Source organism: Rhagoletis zephyria, unplaced genomic scaffold (genome assembly GCF_001687245.7).
Source record: "Rhagoletis zephyria isolate East Lansing unplaced genomic scaffold, Rhagoletis_zephyria_1.1 Rzeph_scaffold_00403, whole genome shotgun sequence".
In the NCBI taxonomy this organism is placed as follows: Eukaryota; Metazoa; Arthropoda; class Insecta; order Diptera; family Tephritidae; genus Rhagoletis; species Rhagoletis zephyria.
In genome coordinates this window covers 130245-135856 of record NW_016157487.1, presented here as the reverse complement: position 1 = coordinate 135856, position 5612 = coordinate 130245, and the positions used below count along the sequence as shown (strand labels likewise).

Below are 5612 nucleotides of genomic sequence, written 5' to 3'. Positions count from 1 at the left end.
ATAGTGAAAAATATTTTGGGTGCTCAAACAAATGGGATACGATTTGCACAAAATTTTGGCAAATACCCAATCGTGTGACACTGCCTTTAAAGCTGTATTTATACGCATGTTGGTAAAGAACGAACTATAAAAAACTAACCGAAATTAAATAACAACAAAAATAATATTTTAAAACTTGTCAAAATTTGATGAGGCTATAATTTTTTCCGCTACTGTACATAAGTTGGCTACTGTACATAAGTTGGCTATGATTACGCGGCCGTGCTATCATATAAACAAAAAAAATAAGAGCAGGAATTTTAATATTCCAATCCTGTTTTTATGAAAAATTTTATTTTTATCAGTATTTTTCTTTTAATCAAGATATGTTGAAATAAAAGTGAAACTAAAAGAAATTTTGCCAGAACCAAAATTTTTTTATCTTTTAGCAAAATCCTCGGAAAATGTTACCAAATTCAACCAAAAATTACCAAACTTATTTTATGTGCAGAACTGTACAAACATACATATCGAGCCCTAACCGCCAAAATAACGTTACCGACATTTTTAAAAAAATTTATTTTTGATGCGGAAATGTTCCTAGAGCATCGAAAAGAAAATTTTGAAAAAAATTTCGTTTACGTTGTTTTGGCAGTTAGGGCTCGATATGTCTGTACCAGGGTTGTTGCGAATATTCGCATTCGCAGCCGCGGAGCTTCCGCATTAATTTTAACATTCGCTTTCGCATTCCCAAAAATCAATGCGGATCTTTTGCGAATGCGAATATTGAAGGGACCGAAAATTACAGTTGTTTTACGAGTTAAACTTGGCCAAATATTTTTATTTCGAAATAAATGTCCCCTCCGGATAATAAACAGATCGCTTATCCAAATCAAACAAGTTTGGTATCAAATGAAAGAGGACTTAAATAGCTTTAAAACTGAAATGTCTAAACGAGGAAAGCCACATATTGAAAAATATTTCAATAAAAAAAGGTTAATTAATAACCATAGAACAACCCTTGGGTCAGGTCATATATGTAATATTGCTATATTGGCAGTACAGATTAGAGATGGGCACGGGCCTAAATTTTCAGGCCCGGCCCGGAACGAGTGCAAAATCAACTTTCAAAAACACGCACGAGCCTGCACGTTAAGAATTTTAGGAGGGCCCGGCCCGGCACGACAGGACACGTCCCAGCCCGGAAATAAAGAGCCAACTTTTATTGTGTGTATACATATGTATATATTTTTAATTTTGTGTTTATGTATATATGTATATTTATTTGAGCGAATCAATTTCTCACATCAATGCTTTTTATAATACATATATTTTCCGGGAAGTAGAAGAACTGGAAAGTATTTTATGTACAGATATGAAAACAAAACTACTAAGTATTTTAATTTAGCTATCGGTTTCCAAATATTTCTTTTTTTGCTTTTCTCTTATCAAAAGAGTTTTAATACGTACAATTTTTTATTTTTTTTCGTATAAAAACAAAAGCTTATCTAAATTTGTAGTATTAACAACGGGCTTTTTCGTGCTTATTCGTGCTTTTATGAAATTTTACTGAACACCCATGCACGCACGAGTTCGTGCTGACAGCAAATACTCCGGCCCTTACGCACGGGCTTACGCAGGGGCACGCCGCATTTGATGTAACTAGCTTGTAATTAACTACTTTTGGACATAAAATATCAATAGGAAAAACAAAATATTTTTTTTTATTTTTTTATTTTTTTTATTTACTTTATTTATTTTATTACATTTCATATTCGTGTTAATATTCTGCTGCAGGTCCACTCCGTCAGACATAACTTCAAAATGATAATATGAAATTTCGATCTCCCTTTTATTTGTACTCAATTCGAAAAAGTATTTGCGAAGTGCAGGATTTTTAAATTGAAACTCGTTTAAAGAAAACAATCTCGAGCTTTGCTCCTGCATTACTTGTCCATTTGTTTCAAGTTAGCTTTTTGTAGCTAACCAGAAGTTATATATTTTATAGAAATCCCGCATAAAAGCTAACTACAAGTAGGTTATTTTTTATCAATTGATAATTTTTTTCTGCTGGGTAGCTTATATAGAAGTATTACATATATGGGTCAGGTATGTATTTATATGAATTTCTTTAGTATTAGATTATAAAAAAAAATTATAAATTGAGGTTGTAATCTTCGTTCACTTTTTCTGTTTAAAAGCTATTTTAGTCCTCTTTCATACGATAGCAAATCTGTTATATTTGGATAAGCGCTTTGTTTATTATCCGGAAAGGACGTTTATTTCGGAATAAAAAATATTAGGCCAAATTTAACTCGAAAAAAATAACTGTTATTTTCGGTCCCTAGAATATTATGCAAGTGCACTGATAACACGTATATCTCACCAGTCACAGAAGAAAGCATTAAAAATAAGTTACAAAAACTAAAATCGAAAAACGCTGATGACGTGACAGGTTCACCAAATTCCGAAACAACCAAAAGAATGAGAATTAAGAATTCTTTGGAACACAACGGTGTTTAAACAACGATCGTGCCATGATGCTAGATTGTGAAGATTAAAGTCAGGAGGATACATCCGACATTTGGGGGCCGGATGATATTCTCAGAAAGTAATTACTGCACCGCAATAAAAATAAATAAATATAACTGCAAGTCCTCTCAACTTATGCAGTGTCAATCGAAAAGAATTTACATTTTGCCAAGTTTCAAGCTTTTCAAGGTTGTCGCCTCGAGCGAGTAGTTATATAGTGGCGCCGGTTTGATTTACGACCCTTTAAAAAGTTTTTATGAAATACAGTGTTCCAATTTTTAAATTCAAGTACTAAAAAAACATTCAGTCTTATCATGAGTTTCATTTTTCCCGAGCCCGTTCACTTTTCACTTTTGGTTTTCATGTATTTACTATGGGCGGAATATAAATTTTCGGGCAAAACTCAGGATAAGGCAGATTATTAAAAATTGCTAATCTTTCCATTTTTTATTTACCTAAGTCACCTAATTTACACACCTAAATTATTTATTAAAAATACATGACATCCGCATTCGCATCCGCATCCGCGTATGTTACCTTATAAACATCCGCATCCGCATTCTCATCCGCGGATGTCAAAAATTCCACATTCGCAACATCTCTAGTCTGTACATATGTATATCCGAAGATACCAAGCTTTTCAGGCAAACAGCGCTCCATTAACCTAAAATTTTTACGAAAGTTTGTTGAATTTTTTTAAATATTGAACAAAGTTTGAATTTGTTAGAACTCTGTTAAAGAAAGAACAAAATTATTATAAAAAATAACCAAAATTAAATTACTAAAAAAATAATATCTTAAAACTTTTCAAAATATGGTGCGGCTATAATTTTTTCGACCACTGTATGTAAACAAGTGACAAGAAAATATATCAAACATTCAACGCTCGAAGGAAAGCTTTCGACTCACACATAGACAGATTGAAGCCCCGCTGAATGCCGTAGCTTTTTGAACGAGAACATACGTATTGTAATTGAAAAGCTGACGAACTGACAGGGAAAGGTAGTACCACCCCAAACCTTCCAGGAGAGGACACGGTGGATATACTTAGCAAGAGCCACTTTCAAGCCGTTTGTTAAAGAACACACCATTCTAGTAGCCAAGGAACGCTGGAACAACTTTCGCCTTGCGAAACTCTCAGGATTACCTGGTATTTCTATAAAAGGAAACGCTTACGGTCTACTTACTAATGTGGAATCAGAACCAATATTGACCTATTTGACATGTAAAACAGAATTAAAAAAGATACCAAATTGAATAAAAAATTACCAAATTACCAAACTTGATGAATAAAGAAAAAAGAATTACCAATTTTGGTTAAAAATTAGCAAAGCGGCAACGCTGTTCCCTACTGTACATAGCGAACTGAAAGAGTATTTTTGGCCACGCTTGAGCGATGGAAATAAGAAGACACATTTTTGGCTTTCTTGTATATTTAAGTAATCTGTGGAACGGCTCCAATTGCATCGCAGTATATACAGTAATAAACCTTTTTGAGTAGTCATCGGGGGTAAAATCTGATCGGGGTTGATAATGAGAAGAAGCATGAATTTTGCTGATTCAGAGTTGCATACAGAATTACTGTGGTATGAAAGGGAGAAACAACCGTACCATGGCAGAGTGGCACAGGTAATTTGGTAAACAAACACTTTTCTTATAATTTTAAAGGGATAATTGCTAAATGGCACTAAAATCTACTCATCATGTTGGAGCAGCTCCGGGCAATGGACCATTGAATGTGTTGGCTGAACTTATGACCACCATGACCAACGAAGTCTCCAAGCAAATGCGTGTCCTGAAATTTTACGGTAGCAATTCATAGCAATTGGTATTGTATGTGTGTATGATTCATATATGTGACATTATATACTTTGATGTTAAGTATTTTTGAGGAGTTCCGCTCAATCTTGGGTGTGCTTAATGAGCTGTCTGGGCGGATGCGCTGGCAGGCATTGGAGTCTCTATAACTAAATAAGCCTTGTGTTTTTTTGGAATAAAGACTTAAATAAATTCAGAAATTTAGAGTTTCCCTTGATAAATTCACAAAATTCACGCTTTTAATAAAAAATACGATGTGATTTTCCAGTTTATAGAAACACAAGCGTTAATTATGTACTTAACTACTGATATTATTCTTAATTAAGCATTGATACTATACTTAACCTACATTTTGCTTATACATAAATAACACAAAATTATGTATATTTTATCCACAAAAAGAACTTTTTCTAATCATGAGGCGAAATTCCCCACAGTAAGTGTTGCCGTGCGTGAAAAACGAAAACTCTGCACACAACCCAAAAGTATTCCTCGGGGACCAATTGGTGAAAACCTGCGAAAAGGTTTATTACTGTATATACTGTGAATTGCATCCTTAACAACCAACTGCAGAAGATGAGCGTTGCACTTAATAATATCACATATATTTAATAGTTTCTGTGCCACAGCATTCATAACTGCTGCACTATCGTAAGCTATTGATTGAACCTTGTTGGAGATATTACAATCATATAAAACTGGAAGGAAAAAAAAATTTAAGTAGAAGTAGATATAGGTTTACATTAATACCTCTAACTGTTGGTTATAAAGCGTAGCAGTGCACAAGTCGTATTTTGAGTTGAAATACTGAGCTTCTACTGATATATAAGAATCCAGCGTTCGAGAAAAAAATCGTGCCTTTTCATGTGTTTTCTTTAACTGAAACTACAAACCGGGCAATACTTAGTAAATTTTTTATGTAAAATACTTCCAGATAGTTGCCTCTCCATACTCAAATGCAATGTAGTTGAAATATATTAAGGAACCATCATAAAATTAGGAGTATTTCTGGATTTATAACTTTTTGATATTTTCTTCCCCAACTTTGACTATATCGGGTAAAAAAAAAATGTATTGAGCTATAACTTTACATTACATAAAAAAATTGCCCATTTAATAAAGATTTCAGAAAGGTGCCACACTTACTGTTTTGAATAGAAAAAAAAAGTTATAGCTGCTTTTGTGGGTAAAGGACTGAGACACGCTAGAATGTATTTAATAGATTTAAATTGAATTTGCTCTTGTTACCGTCAAATGACATGCTAAATAGTACAAAGGTACAT

At 33.4% G+C, this 5612-nt stretch overlaps 1 long non-coding RNA gene across 1 annotated transcript; it reads left to right on the top strand.

Annotated features, from left to right (window-relative positions):
• Positions 1–781: 781 nt before the first annotated feature.
• On the top strand, positions 782–2119 carry LOC108359522 (uncharacterized). The gene is made up of 2 exons (XR_001846936.1): positions 782–1009; positions 2089–2119. It is a non-coding gene; the product is annotated as an uncharacterized LOC108359522 (long non-coding RNA).
• Positions 2120–5612: the final 3493 nt, after the last annotated feature.